Consider the following 13743-nt stretch of genomic DNA (forward strand, 5'->3'; position numbering starts at 1 on the left):
CAACCGCCTGGCGTGTTTCGCTCCGCCGTCACCTGTCCCCATCGCCACGGAGCTGCCCTGCCCGGGATTTCGAAGAGGCGCTCACCCGCTTGCGCCCTGCAGCAGACGGCCGCCTGCCTCCTGGACGAGACCCTCGGAGACCACCTCCTGGTGTACGTCGACGGTTCGGTGGTACCGGACACCGGCTCTGCCACGGCGGCCTGCACGGCACCAGCCCTGCAGAAGAGCAGGCAGTGTCGACTGCCCAGACACGCCAGCTCGACTGCAGCGGAGGTGGCAGGCCTCCACCTGGCCGTCGACCTACTCTCTGAGGAGCTTCCTGGGGTACCAGCGGCCATCCTCTGCGACTCCAGGGCAGCCCTCCTCGGCCTGCAGAGGCCAGAAAGCGGCAGCCTTGGAGTCGCACTGCTGTCTACCCGGCTGACAGCGCTGCAGGACGCAGGCCACCCGGTGTCCCTTCACTGGATCCCCGCCCACGTAGGGATCCCGGGCAACGAGGCAGCCGACACCCTGGCGAAGGACGCCCACCACACCACTGTGCCCCTCAGTCGGGCCGTGACGGAGGGCGACTTCACAGGACTGAGGCTGCGGCGACACCTGGCGACCCACCACCCAGACAAACGGGTGGCACTGGGATGCCCCCCACGACCACTCCCCCAGCGAGGCCTGGCTCGCAGGGAGACCTCGCTCCTTCTCCGGCTCCGCATCGGCTGCAGCTGGACGGCAGCACGCAGCTACCGACTGGGACGAGCGACGTCCCCGGCCTGCAGCTCCTGCGGGGAGCCGGAGACGATCGAACATCTCCTGCTGGCCTGCCCGGCGTACCTCCAGCAGCGGGGCCCACTCCTGCAGGAGTTCCGCCGCCTGGGCCTCCCCTGTGGCAAGGAGGAAGATCTCCTCTTCCCCGGCCGACACCACCTTTCTGCACTTCGAGGCGTCGTGGAGTTCCTTGACTCGTCAGGGCTCTCCGCACGCCTCTAAGGACATTTCTACAAGCGGGAAGGCCTCACGGCCTCCCACTCCACCCCGGGCCTGACCGGCCTGGCACAACACCCCTGCAGACTCTGCAGCACACCAAGGCCTTCCATCTCGGCCTGATACGTGCCGCCTATGCCTGCCGGTTTTGCTTCGCCCAGCCATGGCGTCTCCACTCTATCCCTTCTTTCGCTCCCACTTACCCCTCCCCGTTGGCGCTGAGCCGTGCTCCCTCAAGGGCTGCAGAAGATAGCGCCAACCTTTCCCTTTCCCTCAAGAACCACTTACCACCACCGTCACGTGTTGTGTGTGTGGCGCCGGCGCGTCAGTCGTGCTCTCTCGCTGCCGTCTCCTTCGCTCGGCTCTGCAGTTTAGTCGCGCGCGCCCCCTCATAGCATCACCCCGTGCTTCGCACTTCCTCATACTCCCCTTCGGGGAAATGCGGGTTTTTTTTTTGTCTCCGCATTATGCGGACCTCATGCTCCTGCTCTAGGTGACGGAGCAAGGATTGTCGCCGGGAGATCCAAGTTGCGCCTGCATACGATGCTGTGGCAACCTTCCTCGCAACACCTTACAATGTACGGGAAGAGTAAAACAGGGTTATGACCTGCCCCACCCGCAGTGGCTGCCTAGCAGGAGATGTGATAGAGCCCGGGACAATCGGTGTGGTAGATGGCTATACCGGACTTTACCGGGAGGAGAAAATGGAGGCCTCCGAAGTAGTGGTCCCGCTCGAGGTCCTTGGCTGTCTCTTCGGCCATGATGGCGATGTCATTAAGTCCGGGTCCCGCGGCTTCCAGGCCCTCTGCTTGATAGCTGAACTCCGGTCAGTGGTCCTGGTGGACTTACCTGTCCTGGTCAGGCGGCAGGTAGTGCTCGAAGAGCCACCGGTAGCCGGAGATGCCGGGCGGACAGGCATGCGGCGTGCAGGAAAAAAAATTGTGGCAGTTTCACTCGAAAGGCGAAGCATCAATTGCGATAGCAAATCAATAGAGAGCTGTACGGAGTAAGGATAGTCGTTTTATCAGCTGTATAAACTTGGACATGCAGCAGCAACAGCAACGCGCAGAACTGTTGTCGACGCCGTCAGCGTTTTGCCCGCGTTCGCATCGAACGCGCGCGGCGTTGGTGACTGTTGCCGGTGCCTCTGGGGGCGGCTCGGAGGTTTTCGACGAGATCAGAACGGGAAACTCGTCAAGCAGCGTCGGAAGTCTTTACCACCTTCTCGCCTCGCAACGTTTTTATATAAATACGCATTTGGTGCCGCAGCTAAACGTCGCCTCCCTTCTCTCCAATCCTTCCGTCCCCCCACTGCCTTTCGCGCGACGGAAGAAATCGCGTTTGCTCTATAACTATGGTGATTCTAAAGGAGGAAAGACACGCTTAATTCTGCAGCCCTTCAGGGAGCATGGCGCAGAACGCCCATTTGCTCTCCGACGTGCCTTCGCTCCTCGTGAAAGCGCGCGTCCCTCGCGCCCTTTCACTCGCACATACAGCGTCGGGAGCGCGGCGACGATTTCATCGCCGTTAACGTCATACGGAACCTCACGGCGACGGCGACGACGACGCCGACGGCAGAAATCCGCTTTGGAGTGTCCATATAATTGATATCGCAATAAAACCACTTGGCTCACCGTGCACACCAGGGCAGGTCATTGGTCGGAGTGGAGAGAGCGCGCCTCAAGTGTCCACCTTACATCACGCCATCATCCTCACGCATGTCGCAGCGCACCAGCCATCGACTGCAAGTTGCTCGTCCTCGCACACGAACTGTCACATTTCAGACTTCATTTTTTCCTCGGGCTGCCAGAGACTGGAACGACGTACCCATCATTGCCGTTGCCATCACATGTCATTCAGAATTCTTGCAAACTGTTCAAACTTGTATCTCACAGCAACACCTGCATTTTCTTGTGTAAACATGTTAACCACCCTTTATGTAATACCCCAAACGGGGTCTTTAAGGTAATAATGAAATGAAAGGTGGCGCAGAGGTCTGGAGCCGGAATGAAGGGCCGGTGGTGACCACAGAACCAGGATGGCGAGCCGATACCGGTACGAGTGCACTGCCAGGTGCAGGCGTACCTCCATGCTAGAGGACCTGAAAACGTGCCGCCAAATACCATTGTGACACCTGTTGCAGCCCCAAGTACAATGGTAAGAGCAGATACTACAATCTGCTTGTTAGCCCGAAGACTGAGGCAAAAAGCACGTGGCGGAGAACCTGCTTTCTAGCAACCTACGTGAAACTCGGGCAGTATGAATAATCCTGTACGTATGCAGCTTGTGTTGCAGGTTTCACGGTGATATTTAAACACCATGAAACCCAACTTGAACAAGAGGGAGAGATTTTAACAAAAACAGCTGCCCTTCATTTTAAAGTTACCCTAATGATATCTTAGAGAGAAAACTCACTTGATACGAGCTCATACATCAGCTGGTAGTTATTTATTGGTATAAAAACACGCTTGCACCAACTTCACCTGTCTGTGAAGACAGTTGCGGGTATCAGCACTCAAGAGAGCACGCAGACAGAAATTACTATGTGCCAGTTGTTCAAATTCGCCGTTTGTTCATTCCTTCGGCACAGTTATTTTCGTACTTCGACACGACTTATGTGAAAAATCCAGCAGAATTCCTTTGCTGTTGAACTCATTCATTGCGACCACACCAGGCTCTCACAGCGCACATCGTTCTCAACAACTTCTTATTTGCGACGCACACAACGGCCCACCCATCTGCTAAAGTATTTCCTGTTATTATTATTATTATTATTATTATTATTATTATTATTATTATTATTATTATTATTATTATTATTATGTGTGCGCCAGCACTTAGACTTCATGGTTGTACGGGGCACGATAGATAAATAAATGATTGATTGATTGATTGATTGATGAATTGAAGAAATGATTCTGTTGTTATTGATATTATTCTTGTGATTAATATTATCAAAAGCGAAGCTTTTCTTTTCGGACCTCGCAGGGTTTTTGTGACCATGGGGGCTGCGTGACTGTTCTCTAGCCTAAGAGGCCAACCAATCACAGCGGAGGACGCGCGCAACTTCACCGCTGCTGGGTTACTTTACTACCACGTGATGGCGCTCTTCGCGCATCCGGGAAGCAGGAAGGGCAGTTTGGGGCCACAATAAATATGAGGTGGTGCGTGGAATCTGGAAAGGAGTCATGGTGCCAGCGCTTACCTTCGCAAATACCATTCTGTGCCTAAAATATATGTTGTCGGAGTGGGAAGTTAAACAAAATTGGTCGGCCGGTTGGCTTTGCGAGCCCACGGAAAAACCGCAAATGAGGCTGTGCAAGGTGCCATGGGTTGGGCCTCGTTTGAAGTCAGAGAAATGCAGAGCAAAATTAGTTTAGAAGAAAGACTCAAGAACATGGATCAAAATAAGTGGCCCTGATTCTATTGGAAATTATCTTGGTGAATATTTTATTCAATACGGAAAGCAAGCTAATGGGCCTATAATTTTTCAGTTCTCTGCCTCCCTTCTTGTGGATTAGTAAAATGTTGGCGTTCTTCCAGTTCTCTGGTTCACTTGAAGTCAGGAGGCATTGCGTATAAAGGACCGGAAGCTTTTCAAGTATGATATCTCCTCCGTCTTTTATTAAATCGACTGTTAGTCCATCTTTTCTGGCAGCTTTTCCCCGGGCCTTCTAACTTCATCGCTAGTTATAGAAGGAGCCTGTCTATCCTGTTCTTCACTACTTCGAATGAAAGTAGCTTGGCTGCTCTGGGCACTGTACAGGTCAGTATAGAATTCTTCCGCTGCGTTTACTATGCCATCGAAACTGCTGATGATATTACCCTGCAGTGCATACATTTTGCCTTGTCCTATGCCATGTTCATATTTTACGGCTTCCTCAATCGTTCCCACGTTATAATTTCGAATATCCCTTAATTTCTTCTTGTTGATCAGTTTTGACAGAACCGTTTTTTGTTGTCTGATTTCTCAGGTTCCGTATGTTTTTTTTAAATTTTCATCATTAGTCATTAGTACAGAAGGAGGTCCCGGAGTTACAAGAACTGTCCGGGGGTCCTCCTATTAGAGAAGGTCCTCCTCAAGCATGATGTTCAAGCAGGATGTCTCCTCAATCTCTGATTAAATCGACTGTTATTCCATCTTCTCCTGACGCTTGTCCCCTGGTCATGTGTTGCTTCTAACTTCATCGGTAGTTATAGAAGGAGCCTATGTATCCTGCTCATCACTACTTCGAATGAAAGTAGCTTGGCTCCCCTGGAAACTGTACAGGTCGTATAGAATTCTTCCGCTGCTTTTACTATGTCAATCGGTGTTGACAGTTGAACAAATTGTACCTGATCTCTTGAGTTTAACACTTTCATGCTTTGTAGTTTCTTTATTAGGTCCTTTGTTACTTGGGAGAGCTTACCTTCTGCTTGCCTTGGTGCCTTACCTACCACTTCAGTTGCTGCTTCTGAGATCAGCCTAGTTACTGCTTCATTCATTACCTCTATGTTAGCTTCATCTTTCTGTTCTAAAGCTGCACATTTGTTTGCCAGCACCAGCCTGAATTTGTCTGCTTTTATCCTCACTGCGTCTAGGTTGGCCTGTTTCTTCTTGACAATTTTTTTTCTCTTTCTGTCTTCAAATTGAGAGAAATCCTAGACCTCAATACGCCGGATCGATGCTCTTGCCCAAAAGCTAGTCCATGACGATGCGTGTCGGAACGTCAGTGATAAACGTAACACTCTACCAACCAATAGCTGCGTCTCATTCTCTCTTTACATAGCCATTCCCCTAGCGACGTCATCAGTTGGCCCTTGGACTGGGTATGGGTAAGACCCGTGTGGCTCGCCCCGACGAGGAACAGCGCGCCTTGAAGGAGCGCCGTTGTGCTCAACAGCGCGACGAGAGGTCGAACGCGCTGCGGCCCAACATGCTGCGGCCTATGGTGTAAGGTGGTGTGAATCTAGGGCGCTATAACGTAGAATGATTCCCCCCCAAACTGTTTTTATTCCAAATTCTGCAATCAGCCTCCACGATTGGTCAAAACATTTTCGGGCCACTCCCAACTTCGCCTGTCTGTCACGCAACGTCACGACAACCGCGATAGCTCCCCATCTGATATAACTTGCACACACTGATTATGCATGATTAAACGGCAAAAAAGAAAAATAATCATTCCTGATTCGACGCCTTTTCACCATTAGCCCTCTGCTATTGGTCCAATGTTTTCTGGCTACGCCCACTTCGCCTGTCTGTCACGCGACCTCACAAAACCGCGAAAGCTCACCACGTCAAAGTGACGTGTACGCAAAAAAATTCATTAATATGCCGAACAAAACTGATTTTTTTTCTGAATAGCCACAGACTGGTACGTGCCAGTGAGCTTGGACCCTTTCTGCAATATCACCAGGATGGGCCCACTTTTCAGCGGGACACCACCACCACCACCGACACTTGTTAGCCTATAAAGCTTCGCTTAAAAAACAAAAGCTCATGTTTCGATTTTTATGCAGTCAGACAAAGCTTCGCTGTATGTAGAGTCTAACTCGTTGGATCTGCTGTTTATTATTATTATTATTATTATTATTATTATTATTTGGTTCGCACATATAAAGAAATATCGACGATTACGATACTCCCTAATGCTAAATTTGAGCGCAGCCCTATACGTGTTTTCATGTCGCGGTATATTGAAGCATCGAACCGATCACCGCACCAACTCGCAGAACATCAACGTCCAGCGCTACATATAGACCGGCCACACAGTTTCCGGCAACTGCATATTATGCAACCGCAATCTTTACCGGGAAACGCTTGCGGCGAAAGCTAGGCGCGAAGGCGAGCTTTCTGGTTCTTTTTACTTCCTCCGCACGGCCTCTGCCGCTGGTGCCACGGAAGCGCGGACCTGAGCGCCTTCTGGTGAAGCTTCAAGGGGGCTTCCTCCGCTTTCCTCCTCATGCTTCCGCTGCACCCTCCTACTCCGCTTTCCACTTCGCACTCTCTTCGCTGTCGCTGTCATTTCTCTCCCCGCTGCGCTCCACGTTCGCTCTCTCATCCTTCGCTGATCGCGTTCGCTCGGTTACACCGAGGGACAACGTGGAGGCACGCCAACGCGCAACGCAGGAACGGGCGCCTAAGGGCTGCGCTCTAAAACAATCACCCAACTTTCCGCTGATGATCTTCGTCATCTACAGTTTCCGTGGAACACGGGCGAAAAGCCTTTCGCGACAAAATGAGGGATCGTTATCAAGTTTCCCTTGTAGAGTTCCCCGCCAAAATTTTACCTTCATAGATCTGGTCTATCTACTGTATAACTAACCTCAGCTCTTTTAACAGTAGTACTGTTTAAGCTCTTCGTTGCGCCGCGTAGCACTGACCAGAAACTGCGCCTGGCGATGACGTCAGCGCGCGTGGCCTAGCAATCACTTGTCGCAGCTGCGCCTCGCTTCGCCTAGCTTCGGCAACGCTCCTCCGCCACCGCGCCAGCTGTTAAGAGCGCGCACCCGCTCCGTCTAGCCATGATGTTACTTCGCGTCGCCTAGCAACCACCTGGCATAGCAGCTCCCCCGCTTCGCCTAGGCATGCCACAGCTTCGCCAAGCTCTTTACGCTGCCCTTAACAGCCACCGCGCACGTGCTTCCCCTAGCCACACCGACACCGCGCGCCCGCCGAGGGATCACGCGACCTCACCAGAACTCCGGCTCCCGCCAAAACCTCCTGGTTCCGCCGGGGAGGCGGAGCCAATAACTTTGAGTGAACGAACCTTACTAAAAGGAAAAATTGCCCCCACCTCCCCGAAGGGAATCGTGAGGAAATGCGAATGCATTGCTTGCGCCGAGAGTACACGGCGTAGTAATTTTAATGGCGTAAATTAATGCCGAGACGAGGATTTATAACGTAACCATTTATTTACACATTCATCAGCACCTGTTTGTGTTGTCATTGTACCTGACGGCCATAATCACAGCCTTGTGGTCGCTAAAGTGTACAGTCAAAGGGTCTTTGAGAAGCATGCGCACGTCACAGTTTCGGGTAAAGGCGAGATCAATGCAACTTCCGTGAATGGTAGTCGGACACTTGTCGGACTCGGCGGAGGCACACTGCATAGAGTACTTTATCCGCATGTACTCCAGCAACCACTCGCCGCTCTTCTTTCTCACATCCACGTTAAAGTCACCAACCAAGACGACGGGGTCAGATACTTTGGAGCGCACACATACACTTTCCATAGCCGCGTCCAGTTGCGCGGCAACGGCGTCACGAGCGAGGTTGGGCGCGAGGTACACGGTCACCACAAAGACTCCGTCTCCGGTGTAGGCAAGGGTGTAGAAGTCTTTGTACGGAGACGTGTCTCGAACGGGCGAGGTGGCAACGGCATGCGATATGAGGTTCCCATACACATTAGCAACGAGATTAGACAGTTTTAGTTTAGCGTTAGCGTAATAGCGGGGTTACGGGAAATAGCGTTACCGTTCCGCAAACGAACTTTGCAGAAAGAGAGTTTTAGTATAGCGTGATAGCGTAGTTTACGTGCGGGACTCTATTCCATTACGCTTTGAATTTCGCATACACAGGGCACCTAATTCTATGTGTGTGTGCGTCCGGAAAGTGCGATAGGCAGCGCAATGGAAGCCAGGAGCGCGTTGTATTTTTACTTCACATGTCCGTCGATCTGCAACGAAACCGACAAGCAATACAAGCTGTCTACCATAGCCTCCGAAATCCTCCTATCTCAGAGGCCATATGCTGTTGTCGCGCCTATCTCCCGACTTTAGCGATAGATGGCGCTCGCATCTCAGAAAAAATTTCTCTCGTTAGGCTTAGGCGCGTTCGAAACGAGAAGCGATCTCGAAAATTCCTCAAGATTAGCCATAACACTCTCTCGGCGAAGCGGCATGAGACTAAGCAAAAGCCGTTTACGCAGTCATTTGCTACGAACGAAGTGAGTTCTACAAAAGCAACGCCAAATTCAGTTCGAAGCGGGCGACCGGGACCGCCGCCATGTTTTACGTACACTACGTACACCACGCTAACACGGTAACGTTAACTCTGAGAAATAGCGTGCGGACGGTAAACGGTGTGGGTTGGTTAGCGTTCTGCGCATGCGCACTTCGATCCCGCTATCCCGGTACGCCCGCTATTCCGGTAACCACGCTAAACTAAAACTGTCTATTAACGCCGCAGTATTCGCCGTCCTTGCCGCTTCGAACGGGAGAGTGGGGCGCAGGGAGGAGAGAGAGCGAACGGCGAGAGAAGGAGCGGCGAAGCACTGCACTTACCCTCTCCTACACTCTCTCCACACACGCGGGAGCTCCGCCGAATTCCCTAGGGTGCCTCGATGCCAGCGCCGAAGAGGAGCGCCCTCACACGTCAGAGCGCGCTCCTCCTCTCCACTCACTCTCCGCTACTCCACCCGCACCACTTGCTCCGGTTGCTAGGGGCGAGGATAAGAACGCGCGCCCGCAGCTGTTGCTATGGGAGAGGGAGTGAGAGCGGAGAGATAACACCTGCCGGCGCGCGGACACCGACAGACGCCTGACATGCCCCGACTAAGAAATGCATTTGCATTTAAAAACCGTGACGTCACTGCGTGCCAACACGGTTCGCGGGCTGTGTAGGGCTTTGTCTAGCTGTGCCCGGCAAGTGTAGAGGCGGAGCTTAGTCGTGACGTTACCGGGAGATAAAAGCTCAGAGCAGCTACGGCGGTGGCAGAACTCTCGTTCACTCTGTGCGGAGTGCATATAGCCTTACATGGGACGACCAAAGAAGATTCGGACACCCGAAGAAGAAGCCGCTCATCTTGAAGCGCGTCGCGCGGCCAAGCGAGAATGTGCGCGTCGGCAGGCTAGCCGCTTCGGAATAACGTACCTAGAAAACTTAGCCAAGACTAGTAAAACCTGGAAAAAGCTAGATCGATCACCAGTCTGCTGTTTACTCCAGCCTTGCACCACTAGTGCAAGCTGCCCACATTTTTTAGCGCAGCTTTATAGGCTACAAGTGTCGGCGGCGGTGGCGGCGGCGGCGGCGGTGTCCCGCTGAAAAGTGGGCCGATCCTGGCGATTGTGCAGAAAAGGTCCAAACTCAATGCCACATACCAGGGACAAAAAAGAAAGAAAGAGAGAGAGGAAGAGAAAGAAAGAAATCGGGAGAGAGGGAAAGAAAGATAGAGAGAGAGAGAAAGAAAGAGAGAGAGAGAGAAAGGGAGAAAAATAAATACAAGTTTATTTCTTTTGTGGTACAGTTTAGAGAGAAAGAGAAAGTCACCACGAAGGTCAGAGAAAGAAAGAGAGAAAGAGAGGCAGAGAAATGAATAGAGAGAAAGAGAAAGAAAGAGAGAGAGTAGTAAGTGGTTCATGTGGAAAGGGAAATGTTGACGCTATCTTCTGCAGCCCTTGAGGGAGCACGGCTCAGCGCCAAAGAGAGAGAGAAAGAAAGTTACCACGAAGGTCAGAGTAAGAAAGAAAAGGAAAGAAAGAGAGAACGAGAGATGCAGAGAAAGAAAGAGAGAAAAAAGGAAATAAAGAGAAAGAATGATAGACAGAGAGAGAAAGAAAGAAAATCACCACGAAGGTCAGATACACACACGACAAGCTTCACTTACCCCAATTTTCTCGACAGGGGAAGGGCTGGTGATTTTTTTTCTGTAAAGAACCAGAACCTAATAACTATTTTTTTTCTTTCTCGCCGCCACTTCTGCTTCCTCCGCGTAATCTTTCTCATATTTTCAACTGGTAATTTGGGTTTAGCACTTACAACGCCAAACATACAGGTCCTTTGGTGTCTGTCAATTACGCACACACAGGTCTGTGATGCGGCGTGACTCCTTGCTTTGATGTTTCATACGGTTTTCTGAGGTGGAGCCTCCGAGAAGCCAATTGAGGACAAAGCTGTTTGTTGTAAAGCGCACACAAAAGCTTTTAATGGAACTAGAGTGAAAGAAACCCATAAAGCAAGCATTCCACGAACAATCACAGCAACAAACACACTCAGAGCTAGAATGTTATCTACAACCAGCGAGTTCGGGCAGGCCGCGCGAGTGTGTGTGCGCACAACAGTTCGACGAGGAGTAGCGGAGACGAGGCGACGAGAGAAGCGGCGTTGGTCTCACCAAAAGGTCGATGTGGTTGACCGTCGAACGGGGGACCAGAGCTCGGCAGCTATGGCTTGGAGTGGGGACGCAGGCGGCTTGGCGGCACTTGCAGTGGGAGGCGGTGTTCTGGCCAGACAGCTGGACGTAGAACTCGGGCCCGTAGCCAGACTGCTCACTCTGTGCCCACGGGCGCAGAAGTTCGCCGGCCTCGGGCAGCAGTCCGTGACCGGGTGGTGTGGCGACGCCCGGGAACGGGTTAGCCGCTGACCCCGGTCGGGTGAAGTCCTTTAGCTCAGGTCCGGAACCCGACGGCCCGTCTTCAGGTTGGCCGACCTTCTCCTGGCGTCGCTTACTCGAACTCCCCTCTCTTCTGCAAGCGCGCCTCGCTTGTCTGCCGCTCTGGCCGATTCGTCTTTTGCTGATTGGCCTCTGGTATCTCCATGGATTCTTGTCTTGTTTCCTAAACATTGGCGCATACCAATACGGGGGGCGGGGGGGGGGGCTGTTGGCCAAGAAGCAGGCGGTTTCAGCTGTGTTTATGAAAAATTTAACAAAAACTTTATCTGCATAGCAGTCGTTAGAAAAATACTATTAATAATTTCGAGATAAAGCAATTTTGTCGTAAAGAAGTGAAATCATAGGAATAATTCATAATTTTAGAAATTCAGCAAGGTAATCTTTTTGTATCTCTAATGACACTGCCACAAAAGCAGCCCTGTGACTGCGTCCCAGTGAAGTCGCCCCAAAGGAGAGAATGGTGGATGAGGTTAATAATAGGCCGAGTTTTAGAAATGCAATTTCTAAGATTTTTCTTTCTCTTAAAAATCGGCGGCACGAAAGGAAAGAATGCTCAATGGATTCGGATTCATTGCACAAAGAACATAAAGGAGACACAGCGAGACCAGACTTGTGTAAGTAAAAATTTAGAGGCGGTATATCGCACCTCAATTTTGTAACGGAAACTTCCAATTGCCTTGAAGTACACCAATTATTATTCCATTCGAAGCAAAGATGGTGGAAATCAGAAGACGAAGGTAAAATAGATTTTGCGGAATTTAGCGATATAGAGAAATTGCTGTACCTAGCCGCGGTGACATAAGCTGATGTCGACAAAACGGATATGACAGGGCCGTTAAGTGATGCTCGTGCGAGTGAATCAGCCATTTCATTCAAGTGCAAACCGCGATGTCCCGGTACCCAAAGCAAGTATACTTGCCGCAAGTACGAAGGAGCCATTGAACAAAATTTTCGCAAAATTTTTGAATTTGACGAGGCTGTAAGTGCTGTGCATACAGACAGTGAGTCAGTCACAATAGCAGCTAATGAATCGTTTTGGGGAATTTTTCGCAGGGCTAATATAATCGCTATTAGTTCAGCCTGAAAATGGGTCTAAAGTCAGGAAGGCGAAGAGAGTGAGACCATTGAAGAGATTCAGAGAAGATCCCCACTCCTGCCTTCTCATTGCACACGGAAGCGTCGGTAGCTGTTATGTTGTCAGTAGCTCGCTGGTTCAGTTGGTCTTTTAATATATCATTTAAATGTGTGCTAGGCAATAGTTTAGCATGATTTGGAAATATGTCCTCGAATTCAATTTTGAGGTCTGTAAGGCACTATCCTGAATGGCAAACTTGACGTATTGACACATTCAATTGTTGTAACTGTGCATGCACAAATATTATCTGAGGACTGTGTAATCGCGACCACGATACGTTAAGAAACTCAGTGCGGTTCAGTGCGGGATATGTATTGTGCACGCCTCCTTGATTCTTGATGGATTCTGGGGATTGGATTCATTTTCTCCTTTTATTTTGTCTTGCGCCGCACGTTCTCCTGATGATGATGATGGCTTCACGCTTTGGCTCGTACCCACACTGGGGGATGGCGTTCTCCTGCCGGATGCTCTTCGACGTCGTCGTCTTCCATCCAGCACGGAATTCGCCTCCGCGCGCGCACCTCTTTGTCGTCTGCTCCTTTTCTTCAACCACAATCTTGCTCTCTCATCCACCACACTGTGTCGCTCGCTACACACATCCCAAGGTCTATGATTACTGCTCTGCATAAGTTCACCGAAGGGTCTGGAAGACTACGCTGCTAGGGTACCGACAGTCGTGCACTTGATTCTTTTCTTAATGTTTATGAACGAGCCCTTTAAAAATTTGTGATATCCTTTAGTTGCGTAATGCTTCGTTTTGACTGTTTCTCTTTTACTTTATTGGTATTTTGTTGGTGTTCCTTTGAATAAATCCAGTGTGGCCAATCTCTCTCGTGGGAGCGAGTCATGTTTTGAGGCACCACCACCACCACCACCACCACCACCAACAACAACGACGACGACGACGACGACGACGACGACAACAACAACAACAACAACAACAACAACAACAACAACAACAACAACAACAACAACAACAACAACAACAACAACAACAACAACAACAACAACAACAACAACAACAACAACAACAACAACAACAACAATTTAATTTCTATTTCAATTCAATTTTATTTACAACACACATACAAATTTGTGTTGAAGGCTCCCCTGGCAAAAAAACTTTAAGCATACAGCTTGACGGAGGCCAAGGGGGCCAACAACAACAACAACAACTGCCTGTTGTAGACTTAGAAATACATGCACACGTGTCAGCGACTCTCAGAGCCTGTATGGCGTCCGGCTCCCAAGTGCACATTG

This window comes from Dermacentor silvarum, chromosome 2 (assembly GCF_013339745.2).
Source record: "Dermacentor silvarum isolate Dsil-2018 chromosome 2, BIME_Dsil_1.4, whole genome shotgun sequence".
In the NCBI taxonomy this organism is placed as follows: domain Eukaryota; kingdom Metazoa; phylum Arthropoda; class Arachnida; order Ixodida; family Ixodidae; genus Dermacentor; species Dermacentor silvarum.